The 13,872-nt window shown below is 38.3% G+C and overlaps 1 protein-coding gene across 1 annotated transcript in view; it reads left to right on the plus strand.

The window, feature by feature from the left end:
- Positions 1–479, plus strand: part of LOC116591218 — a 198,499-nt gene extending 198,020 nt beyond the window's left edge. The window contains exon 4 of the transcript XR_004285879.1: positions 411–479. The gene's annotated coding sequence lies outside the window, so the exon portion shown is untranslated. The remainder of the gene's footprint in view (positions 1–410) is intronic.
- The last annotated feature ends 13,393 nt before the right edge of the window (positions 480–13,872 follow it).

Raw genomic sequence — 13,872 nt, forward strand, 5'->3', positions numbered from 1 at the left:
TTCCAAGGGGAGAACATCGGAGAGACAAACTTTGTTCAGGAATAAACAACTCTCTACAGTGATTAAAAACTGATTTTGAATGTAGTTTCATGGATTGCTCTTGTCAAGGATGACTCAGGGATGAAGTTTTCGAAAAGGAAAACAAACAAACAAACCTTACCCGTTAAGATCGCAAGTCCAGGCTTTCAAAGGACCGGCTCATAAACTTAAAATTATGGCAAGTATTTAAAGAAAAAAAAACCCCAAGATTACCGAGGTAACCATGTTTATTAGCTTTTGTCAAAATGCTATGTGACTACTACAAAATCTAATGGCTTCACAAACAAATAAGCGGGTCACCTGGGGCTTCGTAGTTCTAGTTTGGGTTTGGCTGGTGACTCCAAGCTTCAATAAGGGCTCGTCTGTTGCAGGTGTCTCCCACCCTGTCTTCTTGGGGCCAGGAGACCCGCCGGGACATGCTGAGTCAGGTGATGACAGAAGTTCAGAGGTGAGTGAATAGCAGTGATGTCTGCTAAGGACTGGCGTCTAAGCTCACAAGCTGTCCGTTCCAACTCATTGGTCAGAGCAAGCTATGGGGCTGTGCCAGACGTCAGGGTGCGGGAGGGAGTACCCTTATCTTCAGTGGTGGAAATGCAAACCAGGGAGAGTAGAAGAAATGAAACCAGTAATACATTTTACCACACTGACCATTCATGGAAAACAGCATTTTTTTTCCCACATGATTTCTGAGTCCACAAATGTTGCTATGTGTTTACGCACACACAAGTTTCAGACGTCCAGTGTTATAAAAGAAGGAACACCACGTTTGACAGTGAGTCAGCATCTCATGGGAAAGGCTCCAGGTTTCATTTATGCTGGAGTCTAGAACTAGACGAGGAGTCCCTTTTTTAAAAAATGTGGGTTTTTTTGGGTGGGGGAGGGAGGTTGTTTATCTATCTATCTATCTATCTATCTATCTATTTGTTTATTATTTTTACTGTGAGATGTGATACACATGATTATCCATAAAGGTAACATATAAAGAACTCCTGTCTAAATATGGAATGAGGGTTAGAAGTTGTAAAATGTAACATAGGCTGGGAAAAAAAAAAAACTGACTGGGGTCAGGTTGTGAATTGTGTGCCTAACAGGCTGAAGAGGCTGCCTTTGCTGTCTGAGGAAATCATCAGAAAGCTTTAACTACATTAGATTTCAATATTAGAAACCAAGTTAAATTTTAGAAACCAATTCTAATGACAATTTAAAGGGATACAGGGGAGAGATACATGAATATACACCAAATGTAACTTGATACAAGGTAGACAATGATTATTATTCTTTTTTAAAAAAAAATTATTTGAGAGAGAGATTGTACAGGAGGTCGGGAGGGGCAGAGGGAAAGGGAGAAGCAGACTTTTTGCTGAGGAGGGAGCCTAATGGGGGACTTGACCCCAAAAGCCCAAGATTATGACTTAAGTTGAAGGCAGACTCTTGACTGACTGAGCCACCCAGGCACCCTGACAATAATTATTATTCTAAAGGAGAAATGTAGTAATGGGAGAATGGAAAATAGATTAATCCCATGTGGAAGGTTCTGGGAAGACCACTAAATTAGATACATTGAAATCACATGATGGGAGAGGCAAGGCAAGCAAGGAAGAAGGTAGAACATTCATTTATTCAGCAACTCTTGAGTACTATTAGGTTCTGGGCACTGTGTTGGTTACTGGGGATGCACTTTTGGACAAAACTAAAAACACTTCCTGCCATTGAGGAGTTTATATCTAGTGAAGATTTAGACATTAGTTAGACATTAACATAAGCAAATTCAAAACTCTAATAGTAACAAGCGCTGTGAAAGAGAGCTACACAGAGCTGATGGACTCTTTGCAAGGAGTGTGCCCTGGTTAGGTTAGGACAATCAGGAAATTCTTCCATTAGGCAGCAACACAGAAGCAGAGATCTGAAGGGTTAGTGGGCGATTAATTAGGTGAAGGGAGGAGGGATGACATTCGACAATACCGACTACTCGCCACATGCCAGATGCTTCCTAAATGCTTTACAGGTATGGAATCTGTTTCTTTTGAGAATAATTTTATGATCTAGGCTCTGTTATTTATCTCCATATAACAGATCCTGCGACTTGAGCTCACAGAGGGTTTAAAGTTACACAGCTTGTAAAGGTGCCCCAGACATACGAACCTGGACAACTGTTCCAGTCCAGTTCTTTCTGTTCTCATATCTCCCCAGATAAGGAAGAACAAATGGCATGTTCAAGGCTCTGGAGGGAGGCAGGTTGGGAGTGAGGGACTGAAATGAGATCATGTGAACAAGCAGAAGTAGCCAGCAATGGAGCGACATGGAAATGGTAGAGAGAGGCCACTGAGGCAGGGCTTCGTAGCACATATAAAGGAATTTTTGGTGAAGCTATTGTAATATATCAATGCCTTTTAAGCAGTGAAATCATATTTTTAGACATGCATTGTGGCAATACTGTGGAGAGGGCATGGAGGAATATCTGTGGACCAATTTGGTGGCTAGTGTGATCTGTCAGCCAAGAAATGATGGGAGTTTAGGAAAGGCTGATATTGCAAAAGATGGGCAACTGCAAAAGATGGGTGGATCTTAACTTTCTAACAGGTAAAATTGCGTGGACTCTATGAACTGAGTATCAGAGGGATAGTGTAAGGGGAATGAAGGTATTAAGAATGACTTCTTGTACTTGGCATAAACAGCTGGACACCTGGCACCAAGGATGGGCCTGCTTGATAGATTATTTGGGGGACTGGGGCAAGGTCAGCTCTGCCAGGTGTGGGGATTGGGATAAGGAGAAATGATTAGCAGTCTGGGGTGACTGTAGCAGGGAGCTTGTTGCTTGCCTATGGCTTTTCCTCCTACGGCTGCAGCTTCATAGTTGACATTGCCACAAAAATAGAGAATACTGGTAGTATCATTTGCTGCAAAAATACAGAAGCAAATACAAATGGAAGAAGAAATTGGCTTCTTCTGGTCGATAAAATTAGATATAGAGACAAGAATCACTTTATTAAACTCAGGTTTATTTCTAGATACATTAGATTTTCTGGTCTTGGCAACATAATCTAAATGGGAGAAGAACTGTAAAGCTAAAGTCAAGCCATTTTGATTCAAATATTAGACCTTTTCATCATCTAGACTTTGATGAAATAGAGGGTTCTAGGAGTAGATGGTGTCTCGAGGGATGAGATGTTCTGTTCCTTTTCCTCTAAGTTCAAATGCATTCATACTGCCACAAATGATTTTTTCCCTTAAAAATAGCTACAATAAGCTCACATTTATTTATTTATTTATTTATTTATTTATTTATTTATAGGCAAGTGGTATTTGCTTTCCAGAAATGAGAAAGTCTTGCAAGCTCTTTTTGGTATGAAATTCAGATTGATGGAAAGAAATGCCTTGCCTTAAAGGGCAGACCTGCCTTGTTGCAAAAATTTAATTAAGCTTTAAAAGTGCCATGAAATGCAATTGAGCCGTTCAAGCAAGTAGATTGGAATAGAGGCTTCAGGTGATAAACAGGATACTAAATGTATTTCAAAGTGAGATTCCGATATAAAAGTACTGCCCCACTAGAAACCATTTTTAATTAGACTTCACTATTGGTTCAGTTGCATAAAAGTGTTAATAACGGTACTTAAACCCATAAATTTGATTTTGCTTTTATGCCCTGTTCTTGAGACAGCAAATTATCATGAACTTTAAAACACACATGGACAGTGGTTTTCTAACTCTTGATTACATTCATTGTTAGAACTTTACAACTCATCAAAAACATGGTCTCGGCAGTTTTTTATGAATATAAATATAAATTAAATATAATTCAAATTATATATTTAATTTGATTAAATTAATTTTATTAAATTTTATTAAATTAATAATTTAAATTAAATATTAAGTAATTAAATATAATTTAAATAGAAATATAAAATATAAATATAAATATAAATATAAATATAAAAAGATAAGCAAGATGATTTACCCAGTCGTTCTCAACAATGCCATTATGACCCCCTAGAGATAGGGTTATCACAGCAACTGGGGTAACTTACTGGTGTTTGATGGATGGAGTGAGATATTAGCTGTCCTGCCAAGTCCAGGACAGCTGTTTAAACATAGACTCTCCTCTATCCACACTGTTCACCTATGGACTAGTCTATTGGTCATTCACATAGGTGAGAATCCCCTTTATAATGATATGAGCCTAGAATGTAACTCAATTTTACATATCAACAAAGTTGGACATTTTTGTTTTCAGAGCTTTTATATAAACTGAATTTTCCAGAAATACTACTGTAATGTATACTGAAGAATTGTATATTGCCTTATTTTTAATTTTACAAAGAAGTGATTTCCACTTTGATATATCATGCCATCAGCGGAACCCCTGCTGTTTGTACTGGGTACATCTGAGCAGCACACTCCGACTCATCAGTGTGCATTTACCACTCATGCCCCATTCATGGGGATTCTATGCACAGGTGCAAGAATCTGACTTCTTCATTATATCTTCACAGGTAGTTGCAGTATTACAGTGTAGCTATGTCTGAGAACTTCTATCTCAAAATACCAGTTTAACCAGTACCTTATACATTGTTTTCCTTTTATTTATTATATATTTAGTAATATGGGTATAGATAAGTCATATTATTTATGAGTATTCATTACAAAAGTGTATATTACGAAAGGGGAGTGTTAGGTCCATTAGGGCTAATGGAGTTTGAACCTCACTCAAGCACATATGTGAATTCTATAAATTTTAAAATGCCAAGAAGAGACATTTGAACCCATTGTAGTTGAGGATTAGGTTATAGACAACATAAACAAATACGTGAGATTTGACTAGGAGTGTGGGGTTGAAAGAGCATGTTAAGTCAGAAATATTACCATAGTTTACATTTTACCATATATGCACATATCACAGTATTTTAAAGGTGACAAAATATTTAGAAAGAGATGCATAAGTCTATAAATATTTTTTTAAGAGATTTCTTTCTTTTGAGAGAGTGAGAGTGAGCGTGTGCAGGCTGGAGCAGGGGGAGGGGCAGAGGGGGAGAATCTTCAAACTGACTCCCTGCAGAGTGCAGAGGCTGTTGGGGGCCAGATCTTAGGATTCAAGGTCACAACCTGAGCTAAAACCGAGAGTCCAGTGCTTAACCTACTGAGTCACCAAGGTGACCCTGCATAAGTCTATAAACTTTTAAAAATAAGGGCACTCAAGTTTCTACCATTAAGTAGATACTGTATATAAATTCAGTTTGCACACTTTTCTCTGGCTTATTTTTAAAACAATTTACCTAGAGTCAAAATAAAATTAATTTTTAAAAATTGGTGTTGAAACTATAATGTAAATTTTGGAAATGTTAATATTTATCTCAGAAATATATTAGTGAACACTTAAATTTATTTTATTTTTGTTTTTTTTTTAAGAATTTATTTATTTTACAGAGAGCGAGAGAGAGAATAAGCATGGAGAATCGAAGAGGGAGAAGCAGGCTTCCCACTGAGCAGGGAACCCGACACCGTACTCCATCCTGGGACCCCGACATCATGACCTGAGCCAAAGACAGTCACTTAATCAACTGAGCCACCCAGGCACCCTGCATTTAAAGTATTTTAATTAATACAATTATCACATACACACCAAAGACCAGCTAGTGCCAGTCTTTTTAGTCAGATTATCCAAGTTAAGTCATGACTTCATGACTTAGATGCCTTATATATATTATTATTTTTGTTACATGTAATAGAACAATATACATTAGGTTAAACAATAGATTTAGAGTATTTAGCATAAAATCTCTATTCCTTGTATAAGATTTTTCTTCATTGAATTAACTAATAATCTCAACACAGGCTTTGCTTTCCTGGAAGACTCAGGTATTGGATACTGGGTAGGACAAACAGATTCTGAAATTTGAGAGCTGAATTACTATGTGAAATTTTACCAAAACTAATATTCAGACTGATAATAAATATCTATTTGTAATGTGTTACAATTATTTAAAAAAAGATACAATTCTCAACTTTTATACATTCAACATTCATATACTTGGTTTTAATCCAGTCAATATATTACCCCTAAACTTCCTTACCTATACTACAGTCATACTTTCAATATATCATCTGGATAATCCATTTTTTAAAATACTACACAGAGGTGACCAGCATTTATGTTATTTTTCTAAGTGGTTCCTCTGCTTACTTGCTGTGAAATCGTATGCAGTTTACTCTGCTAAGCTTCAGTTTCAAATTGGGTAATTATAGCATCTCACTATATTTCAGTATTGAATGGATTAATGCATGCAAAGAGGTTTTATACAGTTCTAACATAAAATAAGTGCTCATAAAAATATAATATTCTGAGTATTAATTATTAGCACTAGCAAAGGTCACGATTATTTGGGAATTTTATTTTAATTTGCCCTTTTTTTTAGGAAACATGAGGACTAACCAAAGTTAAGATGTTCCTACTCTTGCTAAAATGCCTAGTCTCACAAAATTAAACTAATGTAGACAAAGCTGGAAATTATTAGCTGGAGGCTTGAAGTGAGAGTGTTTAGCCACAATCTCACATGATTTGAACCCAGTTTCAATCTCACATACACTGTGTTCCTGTGTAAAGAAAAATCACAGCAATAGAGAACATGTATGAAATATTGAGGGTATATTGTTAAAGACAGTTTTTGAAAGATAACATGTAGTTTGTGATTTTATAATCCTTTAGCTTTCAGGATAAAAATTTTTTCCTTATGAAAATATTTTTTTTCCAAGATTTTACTTATTTATTTGACAGAGAGCAGCAGACAGAGGGAGAGGGAGAAGCAGGCTCCCTTCTGAGCAAGGAGCCCAAGGAGGGGCTCAATCTCAGAACCCTGGGATCATGACTTGAGCTGAAAGCAGATGCTTAACCAACTGAGCCACCCAGGCACCCCTGAAAGTGTTTTCACAATGAATTTTTTTCTGTATTTTTAAGATATATAATATATGAAAATAAGGATGAGTCTGGTCTAGTAAACTCTTATTACAAATTTTCATTTTTAAGCCATGACTATGATCTAATATCAGATTCTGTTGCTATTAGCTTTGAATGTACAAGAGACGGAAATAACATGTGAAAATATGATTTCTTAACAAAAATCTGAAAAAGTAGTTATTAATGTGACTCTGTCTTATTATTTACTGGCTTCTCTCCCAGATGATGCTGTATAGAAGACCCTCTTTTGCATAACCCTAGAGCGTGGTTTATTTTTTTGAAATTCTGTATTTTACATAATGTAAGGCTATCTGAAGTTTTAAAAAATTTGTTTAACTATTTCTCAATTTGCTTTTATCTTCCCGAGGGATAAAGATGGAATGTTTTAAAGGGAATTATCATTATAATTCAGTGCAGTAAATTTTCCCCTTAAGAGTTTGATTCTATGTGGTTTTTAATGTACCAAATTTTACTTTGTATTTGCATGCACAAAAAGATTCTACTGAAAACCTATGAATCGTTCTCATATAGTGCCACTGGAAATATCCTGATTCTTTAAGTCAAAATTCTTATGTGGTAACTTAAAAAATTGCTGAGAGGGATAGTGAGCAAGTAAGTATTATCTACTCTTTTATTGAGGGAGGGGCCACAATCAATTTGACTTATGGTCTTGGTTGAAAGTAATATATTTTGACATAGAAAGTAAATTGTCATGGTTTAATCAGTGAACCTGCTTCTAAGGGCTACAAGACTGACTTAAAATATAGAGTGTCTGGCAGAGACAGAAGAACAAAATCAGAAATATTAGCTGTCCTTGGGGGATGAAAGCAGAGATCATATTGAAACTGTCATTGTCAATGTAGTGATCAAACGCTGGCAGAGTTTTTAGTGTACAGAAATGAGAAAATCTCTTTCATTGGTTCTAGTGTCAGGGAGTAATTTCTAGATTTTGTATTTTAAAAACATAATTGACTTAGGCAATGCCGTAGCATAGCATGATGTACTGTTTATAAGCCAGTGATATTTTGGTGAAAACGAAATTTTCTTATATAGGATCCATTCCCACTTTTACCCTCTGTCTCTCCATTTGTAAATATATGAATGTTGGAAGCCAGTGTGAGGATTCTGCCAAGAGCTAGGCAACTTAATTTCAGTTACTTTCTCAGAAACCAGGTATGCAACTACAAGGTCATCTGTGGACCTACCAGGCTCAGAGCAGGAAAAACTCGAGACAAAGCTCCCGGTATCACCACTGTTTTCCCCTCTTCTACTAGTAGACCATAGTAGTGCTTTGGATCCCCAGGAAATAGCATTAATTCAAAGCCTGTATCTAGAACCCCCTGAAAGATCTTATTATTTCCCTTTTTTCTGGTACATGGTCACTTTAGAAAATGGCCTGCAGTTACTTTATGGAAAGACTTGGAAAAGATTTTCAGTACATAATTGTGCAATGTTACATTTCCCTGCCTCAAGGAGGCCCAACATTTTTCTCAATCAAGAAGCTCAAAAGCCGTGAACTTGCTTCATGGTAGAAACTAGACAAGAGGTCTCAACTCTCCATAGTGGAACTTTAAGTTCAGTTCCTGCACTTGAGATTTCTGTTATGCAGATCAGGAAATATTTTAGAAATGCCGTGTTCATCTCTTTCATTCCTAGGAGAGCCATAATCAGTGAGCCACTGTCAGATCCATGAGGGTCAAAACATTCAGGCTATCATGTGGTCTCTGTTTTCTGCTGCTCATTATGGAAATTATATTTATCTTAGTTCTCATAGTTAACCATTGCCACTTGGCCTTCGCCTCTCCAAGATCCCCTTATCTCTTCTAAAATCAGGGAGGACATCTCAATAGTGACATATCCTACCTTCCTCCTGCCCTATACAGATCAGGTCCCACAGAGCTTTTCCAAGATATTAATACTCCCATCAATGATTGCCAATATTTTAATTAAGAAAGTATTTTTTGGTCCTGCCAGAAAGATAGAGCGGTTTGGGAGCTGTTCAAGTCACATATGATAAATTCACTGCAACATTCCTATATTCTTCACTTTTTGTTTCCTTCCTTTACATTATGCTAAGGAAGTTCTGGTCTCTCAACCCCACCAAGCAAACTGCGATAGGCACTTCCCACTGCTGGAGATAACACGTGAAATCCAGAATGTCTGGCAGCGCGCCCCTATCAGTAAATTCAACCCGATCCAATATTAAATTCCATCTTCCTTGGTTTAACACCCTGAGAATCCATTTACATCTATATCACTCAGGTTTCTGCCAGTGTGACTTGGCGTAACCTTGCAGTTCCTTTGGAGTATAAGTTCTTTATTCCTTAATCACACTTCCCACTCGTCCCTCAGAGCACAATGAACTCTGACTCTGCTTTTTGTTCCAGGGGCCATAAGGGTTGGCCTGGGCCTGGAGAAGGAAAGACGTCTCCTTTTAGAGTGAGACTGGAGAGCTAGGATCAAGACCACATGCAGAAGAAGAGCTCTGATCCTGTCTCAGCAGCTTCTTCCTTTTCCTGGCTGGGGACCCTGGGCCTCTGAATTCGTTTGGGCATCCCAGGATCTTGGGAAGGAAGTTTTAGAGTTTTTGAGGTCCCAGATGATCACCTAGATTAATAGTGACACTGAAATCTTTTGAGCCAAAATCTAAAAGGCTGACTCCACTGGCATTGTCAAGGAAGATTTGTTCTTACCTGCAACTAATTGGCTTTTAAATAACTGGGTGTGTTAAATTCACCAGCAGCTCTTCTAAGGATTCAGAAAATGCTGACTCAAGGAATTGTTTGAATCAGAGGAAGGCGAAGGATGTCATTATAGAAGGATAATATAATTATCATCAACTAATGTTCACAGAGTTTCCAGGGAATTTAAAGCACTGAGGCAGGTTTGAAAGAATACATCAAAATTGTCTGGCTCAGACACTGATTGTGTGTGACATTGGACAAATCATTAAATCTGAGTCTTCAGTTTTTGTCCATGTCAGATGAGTAGAGTAGAAGAGCCTGACTACCCACAAGGTAGTTAGAAGGATAAAAGAACTGGAAAGTTTGCCTGAGCAGTGCATGACACAGGGCAGGAGATCAAGAATGAAAACAAGGTGAACATCCATGGACCGGAGCTATCCTTGCTATTTTCTCGTACAGGAGAAGAATGAGGAACATGTGATTGTGATACTCATGTGCTGATTTTGTTTTATTTTTTAAAATATAGCTGTTTGTTGAAGCCTATGGGAGTTTGTTAGAATACTCTTGTATATTTTTGTTTATGTATGTCTTCTGCATGATAAAATGTTAAAATTAAGAAAAATATTTCCTCATTCAGTCATTCCATATTGGGAGTAGTGTTAAGGGAGAAGCCTTTTATTACAGGGGAAAAATTACTGGAAACAAGTCAGAAAAAACTGAAAGATGGAAGAGTTATAAAGATAAAAGTCAGATCAAAAGGAAGAGTCATGCTTGAGAGTCATACTTGATGCTGGAAAGGAATTCAGGGGTAAGAGAAGAACCAGCTAACAGAATATATTTTTGGTAAAAACACAAAGGGTAGAAAATAGTGAGGAGAAGAAAAAGAAGAAATGGACAATGGACCCAATAATTTAGTGGAAGCTCAGGGAAGAGATGCCCCATTCCTGCCCTAGGCTTCTGGGGCCGTCTGTATAGGGACGCCTTCCAGGTCTATGCAACTGTAACCGTCACTGTGGTCTGATGTTCCAGATTCGTGAGCCCAGTGGCCTACTGAACATGTCCTCTGGGAGTCCTGCAGCCCTGCAAACACAGCATGTCCAAAGCAGGGATGATTTTCAATTCCTCTCTGTCCCAAACTCTCTCTCTCTCTCTGTCTGTCTGTCTCTCTCTTTCCCTTTCCCCTTCACCCTCCCCCTCTTTCACACAGGGACATTCACTTGCTCATAATTTTTATTCCTCCTCTCCTAATTAATGCTACCCACACAACCACCCAAGCCACACATTTCTTTCTTCTTCTTCATTCTTTCCCATATCCAACTGGTTACTAGGTTTTCAACTTCTGCCTTGAAAACATCTCATATGGGTCCTCTCTTTAATTTGTATTCTTTTCAAAATTATGACAGAATTCTCCTGATTTTCCTATTTCTGGTGTTGACCCAACCTAAATGATCATACATGATGTCAGCGATCAAAGCCCAGATCTGATAGTACTGCTCCACCCCCGAGTAAAACTCAAACAGCTTTGGGACGCCTGGCTGGCTCAGTTGGTTAAGCATCTTCCTTCAGCTCAGGTCATGATCCTAGGGTCCTGGGATTGAGTCCCGCATCCAGGTCCTTGCTCAGCGGGGAGCCAGCTTCTCCCTATGTCTGCAGCTCTCCCTGCTTGTGCTTTCTCTCTTTCTCCCTGTCTCTGACAAATACTTAAGTAAAATCTTCAAAAAAAACAACCATTCAACTTTACGTATTAGGCCCTCCCTGGTTCAATATTATGTGGTGATCCTCACTCGCTGCCTTTCCACTCTTATCAGACAATACCAATTTCTCAAACACAGTGTGCACATTTATGCTTCCGTGCCTTCGCACCTGTTTTGCCTTCTGCTTCGAGTGCTTTTCCAACCAGTTGATGGAGTTTTTGCTTATACTTTAAGAACAAGTTTAAGAACTCCCTTCTTTCTGAAGAATTTGCTGACCCATACCTCATGAGAACTTAAGCACAGCCTAGTTAATACCTAACCCACCATGGTCCCGTATGCATACCCTTGTTGTGATACCTGAGGCCATTTGTTTACAAGTGTGTCATCTACTGGATTGTGGATTTGTCCAGGTTGAGATCACATTTCATGCATTTCTGTGCCCTTAATAGCCAGCTCCGTACTTGGCATTCAGAAGGGTTTCATGAGGGATGAGTGCATACATACCTGAATATTTGGTTATAGGAGGTTGGCGTTAGCAGATCCTGTTGGTGTTTCTCTACCCTGAACATTGTGTCATCTGTGTTGAGTCCACTATGCTCCCTTGAGACGGATGGCACCCTGCCTCCATAACAGGCAATCCCGGGCTGCAATTTACGCCATGGTGTAAATAACATACATTAATGGACAACAGAGGTCTTACAAAGTGAACCCCTCGAAACCAAAATCCTTTCACTGATCATCATCCTAACTGTCTCTATGGTTATTGACTAATGACTGTTTTGAGGAATTTCTTTTCTTTTTTAAAAGATTTTATTTATTTATTTATTTGACAGACAGAGATCACAAGTAGACAGAGAGGCAAGTAGAGAAAGAGGAGGAAGCAGGCTCCCTGCTGAGCAGAGAGCCCGATGCGGGGCTTAATTGATCCCAGGACCCTGGGATCGTGACCTGAGCCAAAGGCAGAGGCTTAACCCACTGAGCCACCCAGGTGCCCCTGTTTTGAGGAATTTCTGGTCATGAATCTCATTCTGCTCTCATTTAGGGAAAGTGATATTTTGTTTGGTCCTGGTTTTTGCTGAGGGAGGGAGAACTCTCGTGTTTAACTAGAGAAAATGTGAGCCCTGTAGATAGAAGACAGTACCAGAACTAATCGTATATAGAATCCCCCTTTCTAACCCTTCACTGAAGGTTGATTTTAGTTCTGGTGGAAAGGTTTTACCATATATTTTTTACTCCCACTGGTTGTGTTAATTTTACCATCAAATATCAGTGATGTCAGCATTGTAGCTCATTGTGACTAAGCTTACGTGCTTCTTAAATTTAATTTGATAATGCTTTTTCAAAGAATGCCTAAGGTAACCGGGTAAAGGTTTTTGTGTAATATGTTGGCTCTGCGTTTTCCCTGTGCTTTTTCTGGTTTGAGTGTATCTGACTTGACAAGCAGAAAGGGCTGCTCTCCATGGACCATAGCATCATTTTCATGAGACACTTAAATAGGAAGGATGTATTTTGAAATGGAGCTATTTTCCTTTAGTAGCTCTAATGTATGGGCTCATTAAAGGTATTTCCTCATTTTGCAGGATGGAACACTTGGATTGATAAACTAATGCTATCTAGTTTGGATAACCACCCTCTGAACAGAGTATACAACACCCTTAGCAAGCACAGTTGTGGGAAGCTAGTGTTTTGTTTTGTTTTTTTAAGGGTTATGCTTCCTAGATGACTAGTTTTCAAAGCAGGATTATTTGTTGCACCGAAGACTTTCTTAATAAAAGTAAGACTGTAGAGCATATGCTGATATTTCATTTCACGTATTCTTGCTTCCTAGAAACACCTAGATAAAATTTACCTTTGAACGTGATTTTGTGAAAGATTCTGAGTTAGAAAATATAGAAATGTTTGAAAGTATAGAGAAAGCAGTATACTCTCTAGCCAAGAATTTTGATGAAGATCCAGGAAATAGGGTGGACCTCTATAGCCTTCAAGTGTATTTAAAGTCGTTTTGAGCATACAGTTCTTTGAGGAAGCAGATGAGAAACGTGGAAGAAGAATTTGTTGGAAAATGTTTTCTAGCTAAAACAGTACTAAAAAGTGAGAAAGGAAGATATTACTTATGAATCTGATATAAAGAAAAGGATATGAATTCACAGGACATTCTGAAGTGATGTCCGCTCTTTTCTAAGTTAGACATCTTGACTCAGTCCCATTGAAGTTGAATACAGGCTCAATTTTATTAAACTATACTATGTTGAGGGTGCCCTATTGTAGTATTTATGATATCATGCCCCTGTCCACAGTCAGAATGAGCCAGGGTAGACTTCGAGATGCTCAGCAAGGAGTAAGAACAAACTGAGAGGGTTGCCAGGAGGCAAACCTAAAGAGAAAGCCTTGTAGAGAGTATAACCTAGAAGTTAGTTCACAGGAGATAGACTAAAAGTAACCAAAAGCTTGAAGCCACTGGCAGAGACCAGGGATTTAGAATAGAGGGTAAGAGCCCACTGAAATT

This window comes from Mustela erminea, chromosome 5, assembly GCF_009829155.1.
Source record: "Mustela erminea isolate mMusErm1 chromosome 5, mMusErm1.Pri, whole genome shotgun sequence".
NCBI lineage: Eukaryota > Metazoa > Chordata > Mammalia > Carnivora > Mustelidae > Mustela > Mustela erminea.